General features: G+C 37.6%; 1 protein-coding gene across 7 annotated transcripts in view; it reads right to left on the minus strand.

Moving 5' to 3' along the window:
* BNC2 (basonuclin zinc finger protein 2) overlaps window positions 1-24,807 on the minus strand; it is a 402,482-nt gene that overhangs the window by 343,188 nt on the left and 34,487 nt on the right. The window contains exon 2 of one of the 7 annotated variants that reach the window (XM_081152002.1): window positions 1,807-1,887. The exons of the other annotated variants lie outside the window; for them this stretch is intronic. The gene's annotated coding sequence lies outside the window, so the exon portion shown is untranslated. The remainder of the gene's footprint in view (window positions 1-1,806; window positions 1,888-24,807) is intronic. 7 annotated transcript variants of the gene reach the window in all.

A 24,807-nucleotide genomic window follows, 5' to 3' on the forward strand; every position in this document is an offset into this window, starting at 1 on the left:
GTGTTGTAAAATTAACTTTGCCACCTGCCTGGCTGGCGTGGCTCAGCAGTTGAGCATCGGCCTAGGATCCAGGAGATCGAGGTTCCATTCTAAGTCAGGGCACATGCCTGGCTTCGGGCTAGATTCCCAGTGGGGGACATGCAGGAGGCAGCCGATCAATGACTCTCTCATCATTGATGTTTCTATCTCTCTCTCCCTCTCCCTTCCTCTCTCTGAAATCAATAGATTTTGTATTTTTAAATTAACTTTGTGTTGTAAAGAACTTTCCTGTCTGATACTCAAAATTAATCTATTATAAATAACATTTTAAAATTTAAAAAAAAAAAAAAAATTTAAAAAAAAAAAAAGACCAAAAAAAAAAAAATTAACTTTGCCAAGCAAGTCTTCTCTCTTTCTTTAGGTTAGACCCAATGTAATGTTCAACAGAGATTACATTCTCGAATTTACTAACACTGTGATTTTTATCTATAATTAACAATTTCCATTAGGCAAAGTTATATGTTTATTTCCTATGGGGAATGTTTTTAAGTTTTAGTATCCTTCTATAAAACCATCTGACAAATTACCATTTCTGGGATAATAAAAAGACAATATCAAGACCAAAGATCTCTTTAGGAGAAGAATGAATTAGAAGAATAGTGGTAAAAGCATCAAATCTTATGTATATAAAGTTATTTTTAAATAATACAAGATAGCATCTTTTCTCCCTGAAAACAGGGTTTATAAAACAGAAACTATCAATTTTCCCCTAAATCTTTTCCTAAATCTTCCCATGATCACCAAAAAGGGATAAAGATCTATTTGCTCCATGCATGTAATATTACCACGCTATTAAATCAGTCTACAAAATGTGTTGTTTTGCAATATGTACCAAATCTGCATGTACTTAACAAAGCTGGAAGTTTTAATGAGGAGGATACAGTGAAATAAAGAAAGGAAATGGGAAGGAGGGAGAGGAGGCCAAGAAGGGAACACTTTTTGAGGAGAGGGACATAAAAGGTTCTAAATATTATTTGTGGGAGTGGAGTAATAGGGACAGGCGGGAAGGAATTTAATTTCTGTTTACATTTCTAAATTCTTTACTTGAACTTTTTTATTATAAAGAGTAGTAACTAATTCACTGATGAATATAAAGTTATTATCTAAAATATAAAAATCCCAGTTAAGTGATTTCTGAGACCTAAAAATGTGTTTCTGTCTAGGATGACTTCTTTGCTAGTCTCCTCTGGAGTGAGAAGCGAACTTAGAAATTTCCTAATGGATAAACTCGTAATAGCCAACAATAGCATTCTATTAGTGTACTCTGTAGAACAGAGGAAAGAACACAGGCAAATCCTAATACAGCCACCTATGTGGTGGGGTCAGACAAATACTTTAACCTTTCTGAGCTTTCAGTTTCCTTGTCTGTAAGACAGGAATAATAATATATAGCACAGAGCTTGAAAAAAGTTGTTAGGCTATATATGTTAGCTATGAGCATTACATAAGTGTAAATTTTTATTTGTAAACTAAAAAAAGGCTTGAGTATGTTTCTGACAGTTACAACTGTTAGATATATTTCAATATTCAACCTTTTATATTTTTCAAACACAGGTAGAATTAAATAAATGAAGAAATATAGACTAATAAAACAGTGACTGCAAATTCTCTCCTGTAAGTCTTATCATCCATCATTTTCATTATGACTTCTTTAATTTCTTTAATTATAATTTGTTACTTGACAAACAGCAGAGTTCAGAATCCTGTGGTCCTTCAAACTGAAAGGCACAGAGGCCAACAGCTGTCAGGGTCTAGAGTCACACTAACCTTGGTTCCTATGTGAACTCTTCCAATTTCCTATGCACTGTGATCTTACATATATTTTTTCTCCAACCTCAATGTTTTTATCTGTAAAAGATAAATAATAAGTGTGGCTCCAATAAAAGGTCTAGGCCCTGGGTTGCATAATGAACAATCTAAGACTAATTATCTAATGAAGCTCAGAGATATTCAAAGCAACCTGCCCAAGGCCAGCAAGCTGGTGGTTCGGAGAGGGAGAGAACACTAACTCCTGCCTTCCCGCTCCAAACACAGACTCTCACACACTTGTGATTATACCACAAAGAAGAGAGCCCTACCTCCTCTCCCACCCACCAGCCACACAATGGAGAATCACCTTTGCCATCTGACAGAAATCTATTCCTCACCTTCAAATTACATGCAACATCTGATTCCATATGACTTCTTAGACACTAGAATTTGTTCACATCAAATTCTAAAGTCAATCCGTTACTTTGGTTGAGGTTTAAATAGCCCGGGTCTAAGTGTCTTTTGTCACAACAAGGACTTTGCCAGAGAAGCACTGTTTCTGAGCTGCACGTGATAGGGAATGCAGGCTTGAGGAAGGGTTGTTGACAATGAGATAAGAAAAAATAAGCCCCCTGCTAAACCCCACTTTGCTGACCTTCTGAGTGGTGGTAAGAAGGCTATCACTCCACACATTAGTACCAGGATAGATTTGAAAACATCAGGAAGATGTTCAGTTTTTTTAAATGAAAAAATTAAACTGCCTTTGATTACAGAAACCCAACAACTTCAGTCTCAGGGCAAGAGCCCTAAATGAGGAGCAAGAACATTCTCAGTTCAGTTTTTGCCCCTATCAAGGCTCTAAGAAAATAAGTATACAGTACTTTTAGTTCAGCATCAGCATTCACCAGATCAAACCCGGTGCCTGCTGAATTCCTTCCTTAACGGCTCAGTGTATGGCAATTCAGCAGTATCCAAGGCCAAGACCCATCGTATTGTAATGCAGGGAGTATGGATCTTGGTTTCAATTATCATCTTCATCCAAGACAGAAAGGGGTCATCAAAATGAGCCCTATCTTTCCCATAAGAAAGAGTCAACTTAGTAACCTTGTAAAAAACAAGAAGCCCTCTAGGCAGCTGTGATATATGATTATATGTCTCCTAATAAAACAGCACCCATAATAAAGACTTGGTGTTTTATACTTTTGCCTGTATATGTGTGTGTATACACACACACACACACACACACAATACAGTTTTGTGAAATCTTAAGAAATCAATGAGAGCCCGGCCAGGCATGGCTCGGCAGTTGAGCGTCAGCCTAGGATCCAGGAGATCATGGTTTGATTCCCGTTCAGGGCACATGCCGGGTTGCAGCCTTGATCCCCAGTCAGGGGTGTGCATGAAGCAGCCAATCAATGACTCTCTCATCATTGATGTTTCTATCTGTCTCTCTCTCCCTCTTCCTTCCTCTCTCTGAAATCAATAAAGATATTTTTTTTTTTAAAAAAAAGAAATCGCCCGGCCGGGCGTGGCTCAGTGGTTGAGCATCGACCTAGGATCCAGGCGATTGGGGTTCAATTCCCGGTCAGGGCATATGCCCGGGCTGCAGGCTCAATCAATGACTCTCTCATCATTGACGCTTCTATCTCTCTCTCTCCCTTTCCTTTCCTCTCTCTGAAATCAATAAAGATATATTTTAAAAAGAAAAAAAGAAAAAGAAAAAAAAAGAAATCAATGAGATGGGTATGGGTGTAGTATTTCCATCATACCCATCTTATTGATGGGAAAACCAAGGCCCAGTATATATAGATACTCCTCTACTTACAATGGGGTTACATCCAGATAAACCTACCATAGGTTCAAGACGTAAATCTAAAATGCATTTAATACACCTAAACTACCACATCATAGCTTAGCCTAGCATACCTTAACCATGCTCAGAATACAATACCCGAAAAAAGCTGGCAACACAGTACACTGTAGAGAACCAGTCTTTTACCTCATGATTACGTGCCTGCCTGGAGGCTACAGCTTACTAATCCTGGAAAAGATAATTCAAAATTTGAAGTACAGTTTCTACTGAACGCATATGGCTTTCACACCATGGTGGTCAATACAAAAATCGTAAGTTGGGGACCATCTGTAAAAGCTTGCCTAAGTTTACACAACAAGAAAATACTTGTGGCCAGAACAAGAAGCCCAGTCTTCTGACTCAAATTCTACTCCATCAACATCATAAAGGAATACAATTGGAACTGAATATAAATGTGTCATTTAAATTGTGTAAAAGGATGCTTTATCATTTCTTATTAATGGCCGGGGCCCTGACGAGTACTGACAAAGGTAGAGAAGATAATTAAAAAATCCCTTTAGTATTTTTCTGCCCCCTGCCTACTTACCCATTTTAGTTAATGAGTACTAAAAAACCGGTAATGCAAATGTAAAGCTACAAAGGTATCTTACAGTTAAAAACTCCCTTTGCTTTATAAAAAGAATGACATTGTAATATGAATTGTCCCTGATACCTGTCTACTAGGAGCCACTGTTATGCAATCCGTAGTACAGGCTAGGAGCAATCTTCCACAAGAACGGCATATCCCCCACCCCCTATTCATTTATCTTGGCAGGGGTGGGGCAAGAAAGCTGTGGTAAAACAAAAGAAAGGCATTCACTCTGCCTTTGTCTTCAGTGTTACAACCCAGGAGTCCTGAAAAGCCAGCCCTCACCTGGATACCCAGAGCCTAAAGAGGGTGTAGACTAGACATCCTACATGGCTGTTGGGTTCCTTAATGTAAATGACAATTGACAGAACCTGGGGAACCAGATAATGCTGCACTTTCACGAGAAGGGACCCGGCGAGCAGGACCTGCAGTGAAATCCAAGGCAATGCCTCTCAAACTGCAGGTCAGGGGCATCAGTGAATGGCAAAATCATTTCAGTGGCATTTAACATTTATGCTTTAATGAAATAGAACAAAAATGTATGGCATGTTGTAACGACAAATATAGTTTCACATATGTGTATAGTAGGTCAAAAAGGCTTGAAAGCCATTATTCAAAAGGGAGAAGCCACTATCTGGCTCCTGCACCTGATATACACATTAGTGCAGATAAGGTATTGCTAGTCCTCCAATTTTTTTCAAAAGAAGCCAGAATTCTCAACTGTTGTATGAAATTTCCCCAGATTTTTAAAATCTCAAACTGTTTTAAAACAATGTACACACCAAACCAAACCTATCTGAAGATTGGACCTGAACTGACTCCTTGATCTGTGGCTTCAAAGAAATCCATACCTTTGTTAGGAGAGGGCAAAAGTTTCAGCCCAAAGTCCTGAAACTATGTTTGGAGGCACTCCCAGGAGGCACTGGCCCAACACCACCAGTGCTGATGGGAAAAGAACAGCCCCACATGATCAAATGAGGAAAGAAGCATGTGGCTTTGGTGATAGAGGAGTGACTGGGCAAAGAAACAAAATAGTGGTGAGCCTGGTAGTTTCTGTGAGCCTTCCTTGAGTTGGGTTAGATGATGAGGATGGGGTGGAACTCTCAAACAGAAATCAACCTTGACTTTTGCTTCACAGGTTGGGAGGTAGGTAGGTAAATTAAATAGATTAACCAAATTAGATAGATATATTTTCTTTTGGGAGGTGTGAAAAAGATTTCAACCCAAGAATGCCATAAGCAGTCACCTTTAGATGCTATACCAGGAAGGGCTCTCCCTGACCATAATGTTTACCACCCTCAACTCCCCTGGAGTTCCACTGAGCAGTTTCAGGGGCATGGGGCATGAAGTAGGGCCCGGGGGGGGGGGGGGGGGAGCCACTCACATGGCTTACCCTTTTGCTACCTGGCTAGACACAGACCTAGAACTGAGTGGCCAAGAATCTTCATTCCTAAGTGACACTTGCACTTGTTTGGCAGGGAAAGCTCTAAATTGATGTAAGGGACTGGGGCTTGGAGGATGGTGGGGCTAAGCTGAGGCTTCTTCACCCTCTCCATCCCAGGGGAAAAATTCACAAAACCAGGAAATGCTACCCACCCACAGTCCCATTTGCCTATTTAAAAACATTTGGAGTCTTCTGTGCAAATGTGTAGGCCCCAGCCAGAGAGCTGGTCTTGCATCAAACAGAAAGCAAGGCCAGACGCCAGCTTCAGACCCAGCTGTTCCCAAGCTCATGGTGCAGGTGTGAGATCATCCCCATGAACCTCACCTGCCTGCAGTTTGTCACCTCAATGTCATTACCACAGGCAGAGATGCGGTTGGAGCTTTTGTTTTACTTCACACCAGGGGGAAGTCATTTTTGGAATTTTTCATCTTAAATAGATTTTTCTTAAATGTATGTGACACATATTCCTCACAGGACTTAATAAAATAGATATTTCTCATGCCTGGAAAGTAAACTACAGCTGCACAGATTGAAACAAAATTTATTTTTTAAAACAAACATATTCTACTTGGAACATTCAAAATACAAATTTAGCAATAATTTTTGAAAAAGTTCAGACTCAATGAAAACAGAACTTTCTCAGCAAGTAGTTTTTAATTAATATAATGCTAATTAATGGGGGAAAGAACACTAAGTATATCTGGTATCTCTTTTTATCTACAAGAAAAATAATTTAATTTCAAAACAGGGAAAGTTCCTAACCTTCTTTCTTCCCATTATGGAATTAAGCAAGAAAGCCATTATTTTCAGATTTTTAAAAATCTATTTTGAGTCTGATATTTCTGTAAGAAAGGGAAGAAGTGATCATTGTAACTAAAAAGCTTATAGTGACTCCTCATCAGTAGAAATAAATAAAGCCCATTTCATTACAAGAGCTTAGGTTGAACTACATAAGAGGAGGTATTCTTATTTGTGATTTCAATACAAAGAACATGGGTGCTTTCATTTGGTTGTGTGTGTGGGTATGTGTTTTATTATAAATCAAATGTATTCCTAATCAGTTCAGCAGAAGTAACAGCAATGGGAATGGGATTTTCATGACATTCTCAGGTGACTTCCAAGATCTCCTTGTCACAATCAAGATTGTTACGAAAACAAGAAATAAACCTCTGGGACTCCATAACCTCCCCAGATACGGTGTACTAAAAGGATTTGGCTTGTCTCGTCTCTCCTGATTATACAATATATGCTAGAAGCAGAAGAATGGTGAAACGGACCACTGGGCTGTGGACAATGTTTTCTGGCCCCACTTGTTTTATTGCCTCATTTACTATTTTGTGTGTTGCCCTGACACTTGAAGTGAGATGAGGGTGGACATAACTCCAGGCAAGTGCAATAAGAAATGTTTTGCCTTGTCTATAGGTAAGGAATGCACGGAGGTACATATTTAAGTACTTGGTGTGCCAGCATGTGAGCACACACATGTACACACAAACACACACTTATACCTAGGCACCTAATACGTCTTTACTGGCATCGAGATATAGGCATATCTGCTTTTTTACAACAGATGTTTTCCTTGAAGTTGTGATCAATATTTTGCCACTGAAATATTCAAAGGCCCCACAGAAGCTTACTACTTAAAAGAAATTTATTATGACTCCTTTCATAAACCAATATTTGCTAATATAATCACACCTAAACTGTGCAAGTTTGGACCTATTTTTGTATTCAGAAACAACATGCAAACCCATACAGGTCAGAGTTAAACCTCCCTGGGATGTGTCCTTCCTTTGTAACATTTCATCTCATAGGTAAACAGGTGACCACCTCTTCAAATGGCAATATCTGAAGTAACAAATACCAGCTAGATATAGTTCAAACAAGAAAAACAGCTCAAAGATTCTTATTTGAAGCAGAAGCTGGGAGACTTAACAGAATGTGCCCACTGCCACACCCACAGAATATCTAGGGGGGAGGGGCTGACTTCTGCATTACAGTGATTCCATCCTCTTCAAAAGACTTACCAAGATAAATAAACCACATCTGCCCACTGGGATTGGCAAGTGCCTTTTTGTTCCCTATTAGTTCTAAGGCACTCAGAGAGATAATGCTATTCACTGTACCTTATGATCTCAAAGAAAAGCAACACTTCAAGTGATTATCTTTATCCAGTGTGCCACACCCCCACCCTTCATAGTATAAACATTCAGTGTAAAGAACAAGCTATCGTGAAAAGTAATTATGGGGAAGGAAGACCCCAGGAAATTACTGAACACATAATCAGCAAGGCTTGTTGGACCAGCCTCCTAAAAGAGGCTGCTCAAATCAAACTCTTAAATTACCCTTGGAATGAGAGTCCAGTTATGAGCCTGTGGTGGCTAAAGTTGCCAACATATTCAAAGCCAAAAGACAGCATGACGCTGAAAGGGTAGGATATGTGCAAACTGACTTTCAGATCATGCGATATGCATTTTATAAAATCACTTGAAGTAACAGATGCATAAAACAGTCTGAGAGTTTTTCAACCATGTTCAGCAGTCATAGTCATGGTTATTGCAGAGCCACAGATCAGAGCTGAAAGCTCCTTTGAAGTAAGATGATCAAAATAACTTTTTTTAATTTTAAAGTCTTTACACTCTTTTTTAAATATCTTCCAAATTCACTTTCTTACTGAAAACAAAGTCATTCTTTCTGAACAAAAAGAAAAAAATCTTTAACCTTTCTAACCTATGTTTTTCAACAAGTTTCCATTTTCATTATTATAAATGGATATCCAACTCTGATACTCAAATTTGCTTCCTTCTTATAATAAGGAGAAAGCATAAGGTAGCAATAGAGGGATAATTCTCTACTCAAGAAAGCAGGAAGGTTAAGTTAGCAACTTAGAGCACATGGCTCTGAAGTGAGAGACTAGTCTAGTCTTCCTTGACTTGAGGTCAGAAGCTGCTCATTCCTTTGTTCCCTCATTTGACCTAAGCTTTATCTCACCTATTAATACCTTTCTTTTCTAATTTTCCTTACCCATAATCACTGACGTCAAGTAGCTAAAGAGGAAAAAGTAAAAGAGGGAGGGGAGCACACAGGTGGAAACCAACACCACCACAGATAAAAGTAATAAAATAGATATATAATAATGAAAACAAACACCAACACAGTATTACAACAGTGGGGTATAACAGACATATATGAGCCACACATGTGATTTAAAATTTTCTAGTAGCGACATTAAACATTTTTTAAAGATGAAATTAATTTCAAGATACTTTATTTAAAACCCAGATTATCCAAAATATTATTTCAACATGAAATATTAAAAATTGAGACATTTAGCATTGTATTTTTCATACCAACTTTCTGAAATCTAGTGTGCACTTTATACTTATAATACATCTCAACTTGGACCAGCTTCATTCCAAATGCTCAGGAACCACATGTGGCTTGTGGCTTCTGAATTTGGTGGTGCAGGCTTATGAGCTGCCAGGTGCTGCTCTAAGGGCCCTAAATGTACAGGTTCATTTAATCTTCACAACAATCCTACAAGGTAAATACTACCATTACTCTCATTTTATAGATGAGGAATTTAAATAAAGAGTAGAGACCCCAAATCACAAGCTGGTAGGTAACAGAGGGGAAATTCAGACCTTGGCCATCTGGCTACATCTACTATGTCATTTATTAAGTGTCCACTGGGTGCATGACAGGCACAGAGCTGCATATCTAAATAAATTCTTTCATGTGTTCCCCAGAACAACCCTAGAGGATAGGTATCAATACCCCAATTTTACATGCTGCTTCATCATTAATATAAGACATTCAGAGTAGGGACAGCATGACTTCACAAAGTAACACATGGTGGAAGATAGCAAGGGTCCCTACATCCTACCCTAAGGGAACATATAGTCTAGTAAGAGAACATAAAACCATTATAAAAGTTTCTATACTACAAGGTATAATAAACTAAAAGAGAGGTACAAAGTTGCTGTTTAGAGTTAGAGGGAAAAACGTTATCCCAATTAGAGAACAGGCAAGGCCTTCACAAAAGAGGTAACATTTAAAAAAGGACTTAATTGGGGGCCTAGAATAAAATACTCCAAGAGCAAAGGAAAGGATATGAAAGAAATGAGCTCTATAGGGTACTGAAGGAATAGCTAAAATAATTCAAAAATGGCTGGAATGTAGAGTACATATAGAGAAAACACATTGTCAGATGTGGCGCTGACATTGTCCATGGGCCATGGCAAGGAAAGCCTCAAATCCTGTGTAAAGTTTGAGGAGACTGAGCAGCATGATCAAAATTGAGCCGTAGGTAAAATCACTCTAGCAAAGCTAGGCAGGATGGACAGCAGCAAGAGATTAGGTGTGGAAGTCGACAAGGATGCTGTTAAAATGATCTAGGCAAGCAACTACAAAGGTTAGAGTCAATTTTAAAACAGGAGATGAATAGGAGGCTTTGTGGGTGTGGAATCCTTAAGGGTCTAAAGTTAAGTCAAAGCTGACAAGAGTTTCAACTCTTGGTGATGAGCAGAGTGGTGAAACCACTAATAGAAACTTTGGGGTATAACATACTAAGTACAAGTTGTTATCCCGCCTTTTTATTTCAGCCTAAACTTCCTGCTTTATCTGTGCTTCCCACATCAAGATTTGTACTACTATCTACTGACCTTATATGTCTGGCTCTTATTTTAAAGAACTCCTTCCCTATTAAGCAAACAGTGGTTAGCAGATAATGGCAAAGGTATTATCTTTCAACTAAGAATAACTCTACACTTCCAAGTTCTTCAACCCAAAGTCGGAAGAAGAATCTCTGATTCCAATTTCCAGCACAGCTGAATAATGCTCTATAAGGGCTTAATGAACAGCCATGCCTAAAATATTGGCCTTCCGCTTTAAGTTCTTAACATTTTAAAGGGAAAGTTAAAAACAATTTCCCTACTGCCTACTTCCCTCTGCATTTATTTATTATTTTTCATGTTTAATTAAAAAATACTTCTACTTTAAGCAAATATTTCCCTTTTTCCCCTTTAATTACCTGACAAACAGTAGTAGAGCTGCATAAATTTTGCCTGAGGTTAAAGCTGGAGTAGAGCCTAATCACCAGCTTGAGACATTGTTCTGGCCAACTAAAGCAGAACACATTTATCCCGTGTGTTTGAACAATGCTTAGGCACTTCCGTTAAGACCTCCTTTACCCAGTATTAATTCTGATTAACCCTCTTTCCTGATTTATGTGGGAAATCTGGGTTTTCTTCACACCACCACTGCAGGATTAAGGAAATGAACCCCAATGCATTGGAGTTCAGGGGTGCACACAGTCTTCAGTAGAGAACATACACCATTCCTACTCTTAAAATGCCAACTTGAGCAGCTTTCTCCTAATTCAACTGATTTTGCTCTTGACAAACCTTCAGGTTATTCTGCTCTTTCCATAAAGAAGGTGTTCAAAGTACAGAGCAGGTTAAAAGTTAAGGGGAATAATACGGGTAAAATAAACACCAAAAATAAGTATTAAGCAATTGAGAATTATTACTATAAGTATAAGCTAAGAAACATTGGGAAAGTAATAGCATGTACATAAAACAATGAATCTCAAGGCTAAATAGACACACACACACACACACACACACACACACAGGTTATATGTGTGTGTGCGCTTTTTATTTTTCTTAAGAGGTCCCACTCCAAATTCTCAGGCTCAAGTATTTAGTCTTACATGTGTGGTCTAAAGATGCTCAAAGCACTTTTCTTATCCTACAATTCAATCTAGTAATAAAAGTATGGTGCTCTGGAAGACTGAATTCAGGGCAGCTGGGAAGTTTCACTGGAATCAAATGATCTCACCCACCAACCATCCAGGACTCCCCAAAGTTTGGAAGTGCTCCTGTGTCACTGAAGATCTCTTCAGCAACTGACAAGAGAAGTGAAGAGGGTGGGGAAGCAGCTACCTTCCCATTTTAGAGAAATCTTTCTACATTCAAGTCCACTTTTTCATCTAAGATATAAAAACCACATAGGTTGAACATCTGATCCCAACTAGAAACACTCTCTCTGAACATGGATAGTTGGAAAGGATCTCAGGTAACCACCTACTCAGGTAAATTTGTGTGCACACCAAATAGACTGTGTGCAAGGAATAGGAGGTCCTAGAGACTAGATACCTGAACCATTAATGCACAACCTTCTTTGGAGGCAACTGGCTGCTATTTGAGGAAAATATCGAAGAAATCTAGAGGCAATGTTGACAATGATAACTATTAAATACAGCAATGGTAATACCATGCCATGTGGGACTAAGGATGTCTGGAAAATACAAGGCTTTGGATTCGGAATGATTGTAATTCAAATTCAAACATTTTGGACAACACAGACTGAGTTCCCATTTCTTTCATCCAAAAAGAGAGAGAGAGAGAGAGAGAGAGAGAGAGGGAGAAAAGTGAACAAGCACAAACCCAGAAAGCTGTTGTGGAGATAAATTTAGCAGTGTTGATGGAAACACCTGGCACACAGAAAGTGTTTCACAGATATTCATTCATTACTCTCGCTTCCAGAGTACAGTTCATGATGCTTTAAACAAATCAGAGAGAACTGGCCCACCAGCAGGAGTAGAACCAGGATTTACAGCCTTTGCTCCTGTGGAGGCTTATATTCATTAAACAAGTATTTATTGAGTACTAATGGTGTGCCCGGCACTGTTTGGGGGCATTTGGAATGTATTTGCTTTAATTTATAACTTTATGGAATTCAGTATACTTTTTAATTTTTAGGTTCAAAGAATGAAAGCAAAATTTCCTCACAAAAGAATATCCATTTTTAGGATCATGATGACAGTGTGTCTACCTCACAGTTTTGATGCATGCATGATTCATATTTATTATTTGTGCTACTCATCTGATGCCAACCCATACATCACAGAAAAGGCAAGATTGAGGGAGACTGGGTCCTGAAGAAGAACTAAAATAATACAATGTGAAATCACCAGGAGAAACGGCAAATACGCAAATATAAAATGAAAAACCATTTAAGCCCAAAAAGAGGAAGGGCAAGGGAAAGCCAACATGGAAGTTTAAAGAGAACACCAAAAAAAAGGAGCCCACAATGAGCTCAATAAACTTGGTTACCTCTGGAAATGATAATTAAATCACAGGTGAGGAGGTCATAATTCATAATATTTGTCAAAAAGTGATGGTCATTATCATGGTGATCACTATCCTGAATTTACCTCTCTGGGCCTCAGTTTTCTCAATCATCAGAGAAGCTCTGACTGGGTCTGCAATTTTTAAGGGAGAGGAGTTCAAATTTTAAATTCATTAAAAGGGATCAGAGATTTTTTCAAGGGTAAGAAGTATCTGGTCTAGAGGATATTAAAGATCTCTTCCTTTCTAAAATCCTCTATGACAATATACTCTGACTTCACTTGACCTCACAGTCTTGGTAACAGAAGAATAAAGTCCCTTAATCATTTGTCCCCAGCAGAAAAGCAAATTCAAATATTCTAACAAAAATAAATGAACAGAAAGAGGGTCATTGTACAGATCAATGAGAAAAATGTCCAGGAATTAAGAAGTGAGATTAATTCAACCATCTGCCCATCTTTAAAAAATATATACATAAGCTATCTGTACAACAAATCCTCAAGAAAAAAAGCAAATAATTTAGTAGAGCTGATATTTGTTAGATTTCATAGTCATTACAATAGTATGATATATGGTGCAGCTATATTTCCTTTTAAAAAACAAATTCTAGGTGGAAATATATGTCATAGTTTTTAATAAATTCTGCCATAGCAGTGGAAGTGATGTCCTACTAGAAGAGTCCAGAAATGTCAACTAGTAGAACCACATTTATTATTTTATTTATTTTAAATTTAATTTTAATTATAGTTGACATACAATATCATATTAGCTTCAGGTGTACAACATAGTGATTCAACAGTTATATACCTTATAAAGTAGCCACCACAATACATCTAGTAACCATCCTTCACCATGCATAGTTATCAAGATATTACTGACTCTGTTCCCTATGCTGTACACATTTAGGATGGCATGAGATGAGTAGCACATTATTTCTGGACACTGATGAGAGAGATACACAGTCTAAGCCAATCTCCATAGAAACTCAAGGATTATATACTTTTAAGGCTATATTTATGTTGCATACCACGCACTCTGCAAATTTCACTTCATTTAATTTCCCCCATTCCTTGAGATATGTATTTTTCAATGCCTAAAATGGCAATAATATGGCCCAGATAAGTTAAATCCTGTGCCCAGGGTCATACTGCTAAGAAGTAGAAGAACCAAGATTCAAATGATTGTATTTGGTTCCACACCCCTGCTTTTCAACTATGCCTCTACTGTCATTAAAACCCTCCCAAGAAATGGTACTTCCCAGGTAGAAGGCTTAACTTTCAGAACATGTCATATTTTGTTCTATATTGATGACTATCTGCATATGAGGTTTAGTGAGGTCACTAATAAGTTGATCCTAAAAGAGAACTATTTCTCACCAATACAGATTATACACACAACTGAGATTTTTTTGGAGCTGACAAAGCAACTACTCACATTAAACTAAGGACCGAGTATATACAGGGAAAGGGATAAGAACATTAAGAGCTTGCAGTAGAATGGTACTCAGCTGATGAGTCCAAAACCAAAGAGTGGTGGGCAACCCACGAACAAGAGCAATGAGCTCAGAAAGGGATTCAAGTAGGAAATACGATGATACAATAAGTCATAAACAGCAACTGGGTTTGCAGGCCTCAGAAATGTAAGTTTACTTCTAACACTCTACACATCCTGTGGTTCTTGGGGTGGTGGAGAGAGTACTGGCTACAGATATTTGTTTGCCTTAATAACTTAATGTTGCTGACATTTTATCCAGCAAAGAGAAAAAAAAAGTATTTTAATTTCCGATGCAAGGTAACGATTCAAAAGCTATGGGCTTCTGAAGAGAAATCTCTCTCTTTCGTGTAGATGTATGCGAATATAAAGCATGCCCTAGCAGTATCTTTTAGCTACCTCCACTAGGGCAAAGCTTGTAAACAGCAAGGGGTTATGGTGGATCAGGCTTAACACAAGTTGCAAGAAATTTGGGAAACAGTATGTAACTAAAACCTCCAAATCCCAAGGCAAGGGCTCATTACCAACTCTGCAAAAGGTTACAGAATAAACCACCTGAGGCCAGCCTTAAAACTCCTTTTTCTCTACTTTCATATCTCTAAAATGGGAATTTTAATTAACTGTAATGTAAATAACAATACAAAATAGAAAGTGTTAGCACTGCATTAAATAAAACATGCTGAAACTCCAGGGATATGCAAAAGAAAATCAACAACTACAATCACCTGTACAGCGATTTCATATGGTTGTGTATTTGATAAGTACATTGTCTCATTACTTGAAAATTGATCAGTATAGAACACTAAAGCTATTAACTAACTGAAAGGATGGAAATGGAAGAATGAATGAAAGATATACATACATGTCATGCCCCACATTTAATAAAAAGTGTGACAACTTTTCAGTTAACACCTGCATAGAGATAAATGAGGTGGGTGTTTAACCAAATAAGCGACAAACAACTCTTCCAAATATGAATATTTATAATAGGCTTAAAAACAGTAGGATTTCTCAGCTCTGATTTATGAATCTTTACTCTGAAAAGCAGGCCCTTGGGATATTTAGACTACATTGAGAGATTCCTTGGTTATGTGTGGGTATGTATAAACATACAAATGTAGTGGTGTGAGTTGAAGTGTTGGGTTTTTTCCCCCGAAGTAAACTCAAAAGAGGAAAAAAAAAAGTACTAAAATATACTAAGTTCTCAGACATGTATTTTCAACTTAAATCATTATAGTTTTCTCCTACCTTCTTTTCAGTTCTCAGAAGAGTATTTATGTGGTGGTAGCTAAGTAAACTGAGGAAAATGCACAGGGAAGTTCCACTTCAGAGAAACAAATTAAATGAGGCATTGCGGTTACCAGAGGGGGGGAGGGGGAGGAGACAAACTGGGTAAAGGCGGTCAAATATATGATAAAGGACAGTAACTAGACTTTGGGTGTGAGCATGCAATAGAATATCAAATTATATCACATTATAATGTTGTACACCTGAAATTTACATAATGTTATTAACCAATGTTACCTCAATAAATTTAATTTTAAAAAAGAATACAATTTGCAAAGCAATGTACTCAGCATCTGACCATGCCACAAACATTCATAGTCCATTTAAACTTCATGCCAATTTTCTATTTAAATGATAATACTAATTATCAAGTTCTGCATCTCCCTCTATTGTATGTTAGGGTCCAGTCTAGGTTTTAAATTCTAATATTATCTAATTCTATCCTCACAAAAAACATTAAATAGGTCTAAGTATCATTTGAAAAAAGAAGAAAACTAAGATGAAAAAGTTAAGAAACTTGCCCATGTTCACAGACCCATTGAGCCTAGATGCAGAAACTCATGCTTTTAAAGTGCCAATGGTACTTAAAGTAAGGTTAATACGGCAATACACAGAGAGCTAGGCAGTTTCCTGCTGCATAGCTTTTCAGGAAGAAATTTAAAAAGATATATAAAGAGGGATGGCAATCCATTAAGAACTTACTGGGAAACTGCCTGGAACTAATTTATTTGAAGGCTGATTTCTTGACTCAAGGAACATTTTTAAAACACCAAAGTTGTTGTAATTTACCCAAACGTTTGTGTGTCAGATGCAATAAAACAAATTCACATCAAAAATTTTTTAAAAAACACACTGTGACAGGTAGGTAAAAAGGATAACAATAGTGTTGGATAACTAGAAAAATTCTAGCTGAATCTAACTAATCTAGTTCAGAAATTAATATACACAACTTTGAGGAACATTAAAAACAAATCATTCTAATCATTAATATTCAGTAAATTTAAATATATATATTGTAAGCCAAGAAAAATTACAGAAGCTCTGAAATCAAAAAAAGCTATGAATTTAATACTAGTCAGCGCATCTTTCCAGATTACTGTAACTGGTCAAGTAGTTTCCAGAACTTAGAAATGGCTTTGTTGACAGGATGACTGAAACCATATTAGGACTCTCCTACAAGTTATCAAACAGATCTTTTTCATATTAGGAAGTTGAGCTAAGTTTCCTGAAGAGAATCATTTAAGTTTTTTGTTGTTGTTTTATTTACAAGAACTGTATTAAACAGTTTACTAAGAAGTAAACTCTTAGTACTCTTATTAAATTCTGGTCAGCGAACTCCCTAACCAACAAAATCTTTTTCTAAAATAACAAGTGGAAAACTCTGTATGTCAAACATTGTAGTACATCAAATAGTTCTACAATGGCATATAAGAATAACAAATGAAATTTTGGGAAAATGAATTTTGCCTGCCCCTTGATTTCAATACGTACAATAACATTTGGTATGTAGAAACTGTTTGTTTTTTTAAACAGGTGGATTATAACCTCAGTGATCTTTGACTAACCAGGTAAACGAACTATGAAGGGAGAAAGCTCAGGAAGTAGCTTCAAACTCTGCCCAAAACAACATTCACTGACTTCCCCTGAATCTTTTTCCCCTCCCTATGGAGGTGCTTTTGAAATTTCATTCAAATCCCTAACAGCTTCTATCAAATTATATTAGAATTGTGACCTTATGATAAGATGCCTACAGATGACTCTAATTAATTATAGTTTGTAGAAAGGATTAATAAATGCATTTTGTAGTTCTTTGCAAAAGATTACATATATGTCCATTAATCAGTAGTGAGCATCAAATAATAATTCATGGAAAATCTACAAAAATACTCAATGGGTAAAAGTAATAGGAAACTTCTGACGAAGTTCTTTGGGACTCAGTCATACATATATATATATATATATATATATATATATATATATATATAGGCTCTGAATGCTACCCTTGAATAGGTCATGTATCAAACAATAGTGAGGGAAAATATTTATTGTTCTCTTTCCTTGAACTGTATAACTGAGAGGGTATTTAAATGTTTGTTTGGTCATTTTATGACATGACAATGTACAAAACAAGTATAAGTCTAATGGCAGAATTTAAGACTCAAAATTTATAGAAATTCAAAGACCCTTCTGCAAGTCTAGACATAGACTGCTTGTGTTCTTTCTTTCTTAAGGTCATATGTGTGATACTCTTTCAAGTAAAAATTACTACAAGCACACCTCGGAGATATTGTAGGTTTGGTTCTAGACCACCATAATAAAGTGAATATCGCAATAAAGTGAGTCACACATTTTTTTGATCCCCAGTGCATATAAAAGTTATGTTTACACTATTTGTAGTCTATTAAGTGTGCAATAGCATTATGTCTTTTAAAAATGTACATACCTTAATTTTAAAAATACTGCTAAAAAATGCTAACCATCATCTGAGCCTGTTGGAAAAATGGCATCGATAGACTTGTTCAACTGAAAATGACTAATCTAGTTCAGAAATTAATATACTCAACTCTGAGGAATGTTGCCACAAACCCTCAATTTGTAAAAAACACAATATCTGAGAGGCACAAAAAGCAAAATGCAACGAAAGGGAAGTATGCCTGTACAAGAAGATAAAGGGGAGAAAAGGACTTGCCTGTCTTAAATCACTTTCTGGTCCCCTTCTCCTTAACTGCTACCTCCATGATAAGCAAAGGTGCTTGAAGGTGCTTTCATAGTCTCAGTGCTCCAGCAGGAGTGATGACTGAGAGGCCCCCAGGCACTGCAAACCAATGCTGTCACTTCTAGTCACTGCTTGGCCCGGCTAATGCCATGCCTGTCATGACAAGCACCAGTCACCTTAAGGCGCCACACCTCTGCCTCGACAAAACATACCTTTTCAAAGGTATGAGCCTCAGAGGGAACCTGTTTCAGGGGTTGCCAAGGGAAGCCAGCCTTGTCTATAAACAGCATTGAAGCAGTGAAAGAGCCTAAAGGCACAGCTACAAGGAGGACTGCTAGCCCTGAGTGCAAATAATTGTTCTACTTCCTGTGTATGGACAGGGGAAAAACGACATGTTAAGATACCATTTGACCACACTGAAGTGGGTTTAGTTGTCAGCCTAAACCTGCCATCTGGTGTTAAGATATAGCAGATCACACCCCAGATGTGTTCCTTCAAACAAATCACATCTTTTTTCCTTACCCCCCCCTTTTTTTTTTTTGCTTTCTGTAAAGAGGTGCCTGCCAAAGATACAAATCAGCTGAAGTATATTTTAAACTAAAAACTCTTGTTAATTTACTCAGCCAAATGAGTAGGTAAGTCATTTCATGCACCCACACCCCCAAAGCAACCACTTTTCAGAATGGTTATCTGGAGATACTGAGCAGAAAATCATTTGTTTACTATTCATCAACCCTAAAAGTTGAGGCTATCCTTAGTCATCCAAAAGCCATTTCATCTGAAAAATGAAATTTGTTTCAGTGAAGTGGAGTTCCGAAATCCTTGTCTTCCTCTTTATTTTTGACTCAATATCTCATTCCACAACTGGGGTGGGGAAGGGTTATGCAGTGCTATCATTTGCACCTCATTACACTTGGGCTGGAGCTTTGAGAAAGCTGATATTCCCTCTAAATTTTTACAGATGCTTCTAGTTTACCAGTTCATGACTGTACTACTAGAAGAGACTTCCTGCCTCTAAACTGCTTGCTGGCATGTATGCTGAATTTCAAAATCCCTGAAAAAAGTAAACCTTTGTGGTGTTCTCTTAACTTCTTGCTGGGGGAGAAGGGGAGGGTCACCACAACCAGACCAAGCAAAAGCTTTTTCTCCTATAAAGTGAGACTAAATCTCTCAGAAACATCCCCTCTTAACTACTGACTGTTCATCTTGATTTGGACACCCCCCACAAATTGTTCATTAATGTAAAGCTACTGTGAAAGGTGTTTTTCACCATAATTTATAATTATGACACGTACAGTAAGTTGTAGAAATAATGCAATCACAGCCTTTCACCTGAGCCTATGTGTTTCCTTTTATTTCATATGAATCATTTGAAAAATACTTTGGAACAGAGAAAAGGGACACTTTCTAACCCCCCCCCCCACGCACCCTTTGTGTAATGGGTCCAGGGTTTTTCTAAGTTCAGGGCAGGTGACACTAGTCTGTTCTTAATCTTTACTGCTTTAGCAATGTTAAGGCTGATGACGAGGGACACAAATCCCCTGATGGAACTGAATGCATTCCAAGCTCCCCGACCCACTCAAAGCTGTAATCCCCTGCAGCTGGATCTTACTTACCACCATGCACAGCTAATACATTTTTTAAAAGCTAGTCACTGGTGACAAATGTAAACTGGACAGAGCAGCAGCTCCCCCTTCTCACTGCCTCACTCCCCCACTCCTCAATCTTCCCCCATAACCCAGAGACTTGCTGTTTCTGTGATGAATAGGACCTGCCTTTTAGAACCACCAAGCCTGTGCCATATAGCTCTGCTCTAAGTGACTAGAAGGTTTTAAAAGCATCTTCAGCTGTCAGACTGTAACAAAAACAACAAAAAAGTCATCCTTAACACAAACATTTCACAACTGAGAAAACCCTATAAGTTGAGATTATCAATGCCATACTGAGTTCACTATTTATTTAGCTATCACATGCAGACAAACTATTCTGGTACCTTGGATGCTTGACTGAATTAAGCTGGGTGCCATACTCTTGGGCATAATAAAATAAATGCTAAAGAAAATTTGAAACATGAGGATCTTTTATGATACATTTTGTTTGGATCCCTTCACTTTTTTCTTTTGTGAGAAACTGGACAGTAATATAGGTAGTAAACAAATAGTCTTTTATGATGGGCAAGTATGTTTTCACCACGAATTACGAACTTACAAAAGGAAATCAAGTTGCCCAAGTAGATAATAGCTTTGTGCTGGAAGAAATCTCCAAAGATCAGGGCAAGAAACTGTGGAAAACATGCCTAAAGTCAGATGGGTGGATCACTGAATAAAAATCTAAATTAGGGGCAAAAATAGTCTTAAATGGTATCAAAATGCCGCACATATATAGGTGAGTGATTTTTTACAAATGAGTAAGTTATTCACTTTGATGCAGAAAAACCAAGGGTTAATATATGTGATTTTTTTGGATTTATTCTAATTCCCAGATAACTGGCAATAAGTACTACGATTTTTAAGTGATATTACCAATTAGACTTGGTGATGGCTACCACAACCCTGACTACAACACTTAAATTACATTAGGTTTATTTACTGCAAAGTTATATCTGGAAAGGGAAGCATAATTTTATAACCACCCTCAGCATTCTAACCTGAGCTCAGTCCCTGCATGACACATACTCACCCAAGTAACTGGGACTGTGAAAGGCACCACAGTTAATGATGTATAACTAGCAAGAACACAAGGAGAAGTGACCAGCAGGTCTCCATGAATTAAATTCACAAATGTGACCTCGTGGTGTCCTCCTGGCATTGCTGAGAGCCAGTACTCCAAAGCAGCCTGGTGACCATCCTCAGCAGGACCATGGAAAAGAATTTGGCTGGGGATAGGGGAAAGAGGGATTGTACCAATGAGGAAAGAATTAGGACAATGTGCTCAAAAGAATCCAGCTCTGATTTTCCTACTTGTCACCTACTGTCACATTCCCAGAACCCAGACAACTCAGTCAACATATGAGTAATGCAATCGAACGGGAAAAATACAAACGAAATTGTTCATGGTGACTCTAGTGCCTTGGGACTAACCTTAAATGTAGGGTGTGTGCAAGTAAGGGAATTTGTGAGTTTTAGTGACAGAACAAGAAAAGGAGATTGAGAGACTACTACGTGTACACATGTGTAAAAGAATATTTTGTGGTACATGTGAGGAAAATGTGAAATACATATAGGTGGCTACATTTTTCAAGACTGAGAGTACAGGGATATCAAAACAAAAAAAGGAAGGAAAATGGGCCCCTGTGATTCATAAATTTCAGAGTTTTGATTAATGGCAATACACATTTAGTATGAATCCATACTATATGTTCACTCATCCAAAGAACATTTATTAAGAAATGTTGTATTCTTCATACAGTAATCAAAGATGGCAATGTTTTACAACATTCCCCCTTATCCATCTATTCTAAACTACAACTAGTATTCCCACTTCGTAATACAAAATGATCTCAAGTCTAAATTCCCATGTCTACAAGATATGTTCACGCTATAAAGCTGGCAAAAAAAACCTACACAAAATGTAAAAAGTTAAGCCTCAGGAAAAAAAATATTGAATCATAACCAGACCTCTATGTTACTTAAAATGTGATAAAAAAAATAGCTTGCTTAATTAGTCAAACTTTTTAATACTAAAATACACTATAATTGTGCCAAACAAAATCACAGGTAGAAATAAGTGTAACTAATCCAGTGAGAAATACTGATTATATTTGATAGGAAAACCACAACAAATTATATTTAACTGAACTTCCAGACTCCATAATACTTAACAAAAGCCTAACTAAAAATGCTTAGCCTTGAATAAGCATAAATCTTTCCAATGAAACATATAAAATGAATACTGTCTCTTTAAGTTGAAGGACCTACTATAGCTAGGTAGTATGAAGCCAAGAAAAAGTTCTGAAGTTTAACTCTCAGGAGCAAACATTTTCTACTTGTGAAGTAAACTCTGTTGAAAGACAGCAGACTACGGTCCCACCAGTAAAAACAGGAAAGTTTTCAGCCAGTGACAGCTTTGCCTACAGAGAAAAAAAAAGTGTCATAGACTCACTTTATTAAACCATATGCTCACTGCCCTGTGAAGAAAGCAGGGTCACTAATTAGTTCATTCTGTGAAAGAAGCCCTTCCTGATCCCGTTGACTTTTGTCCCCCTGGTTAGCTCCAGCTATTTCTGTCATGCAACTTGAAAATCACTGGAGGGAGGAAGATCGCCATAACAACCGCTGAAATGATCTTGTGGAATGTGTCTAGTGGCACTGGAATAACCTGAATATGTGCTCCAGATGTGTCGGCTGTCAGGAAAAAAGTAAACACATCTGATGGACAGCGTATGACTAGATGGCCTCGAAGCGACTCCAGAGGCTCAGAGAGGGGGGAGGGGCCGCATATGTGAGCAGAGGGGCGGTGGGGTGAGGCAGGCAGAGGGGAAGGGAGAGAGTCTGCAGCCTAACAACGCTCTGCAGGACCTGGGGCCTGGGGTGCCCAGGAGGACTGAGCGCAACTGTTCTGCCTGCATCCCTCCCCTGAGTGGCCTCTGTGGGACTGCAGCGGCCTCTGCGAATTTCCGTCTGGCACGGACTTGTGAGCATTTGGGAGCAAACTAAAACATGAATGCTGAGAGGAAGGGGAAAAAGAGAGGAGCGGGTTCAAAATGCTTTCCGTCTTAAATATTAATGGTAACATGTTTTTAAAGCATTCTATCTTCAGGGGAGGGCTGTCTCCAGGCCCCATACCTTCCCTCTACCAAATGAATGGTTTCGCCTTTTTGCCCTATATGCATAATCTGAAGCACTCTTTTTATTAGGTGACTAGGTGATTACATTCCTGATCTGAAAATGTTGTCTTTTTTGATGTTGGTGTTGTTCCATAGACTTTCACAAGCTGAACAAGTGGGTTGGTTCCCTAAACCAAAATATTTTTTAAAAATATTTTTCTAATTAAATACATAGAAAGGACCAGAAAACATGATATAGGCCAAAACACATTTTCACCTTAGGTCCTGTTCTCAGAGATGTTTGCAAAGGGAGCGATTTAGATCTATGCCCAGTACTTATGTTCACAGATAAAACAGCAATCCTAGAAATATACAGCATACGGTAGGCACTTGTTGAATATTTACTGAATCAAACTAATTTTTAATGTATAAGATGCAACTTAAAATGCTTCTTAGGTTCTACATATAAACAGTGGAAGAGAGTACTTAAAGAAAAGTAATGAAGTTTAAAAATACTTAAGAAAAATAAATGGGAAGTTTATTTCCCCAGGGGAACAAAAATGCCTCCCCAAAGAAAATAGAAAACACCATATCCCTCTATAGGACACAAACCACCTACCTATACATAAATCTACCACATTTTAATGCCTACTCCTACTCCAATAGTTTGTAGAACGGGCTTAAAGTTTTAGAGAATACGTAAAAACTATTCACTACAGTCTTTCCATAAATGCTTACATCTGTGTAAAGGCTACGAAGGTTTGTGCAGAAATTTAGAATTGATGTCAAAAGCTTTTCAAGCAACATATTCCAGATTTTTCTTCCAAAAACTCCATACAATTATATTTCAATAAAATTTCTAGTAGTTGTCCATCATGGTCTAAACAAAGAACAAAATTGACCGGAGGGAATTTATTTAGATAAAATACACCATTAAGATATAAAAACACTTACTTAAAATCTTTTAAATTGCTTATGCTTAACATTCATTAAGATCAATAAATTACATCACCTGAGCTGAGGGACAACAGCATTGGTCCAGTATATACTTTCATTCAAGATGACTGCCAGCTTATGAATCTCCTTTCAATTTCTACGTATTTAAGTACATCTTACCCCTTTGATAAAACTCATTTAGTGACTCAGACTCTGAAGTAGATCATGAAAGGGAGGAAAAAAAATGTGAGAAATTATTATTTGAGAACAAGAAATGGAACAAATCTTCAACTCACTCTCTACTCTGGAATTCATATATTTAACCAGGAAGAGGAAGACGCTAAGGATGCTTGGAGACTAAAGGACTCAAAATTTCAAGAAATAGGTGAAAGAACAGCAAGAGTGAATGGCACCGTTTCTGCCTTCTAGAAATTGAGATTCCACTGGCAGCTGGCTGAATGAAGCCAGTAACAGATTCACAGTTGTGGAAAATGTTTCATACTCCTCTAAGCAAAAACGTTATTTCCTTGTAACCGAAACTGTACTTCTTGACAAGCTAGACAACCTAAAATAATCATTGCCAAGGTGCAATTTATAAAATTTGTTGGCAATTTATAAAAAAGAAATAATCTTGATATTTGCAATTATTTGCAGACTATACTTTATTATTATTCTAGTATAATCTAGCTCCCCCTCCCAAATTAAAGGACTTCAAAAAGGGCTGACAGATTTCCAAATAAAAAGCCAAATATTTAAAAGTTTTTATGAGCCAAAATCACAAATGTGCACATTCGTACGAGGTGCCA

This window comes from Miniopterus schreibersii (genome assembly GCF_964146895.1).
Source record: "Miniopterus schreibersii genome assembly, chromosome: 11".
NCBI classification, from domain to species: Eukaryota; Metazoa; Chordata; class Mammalia; order Chiroptera; family Miniopteridae; genus Miniopterus; species Miniopterus schreibersii.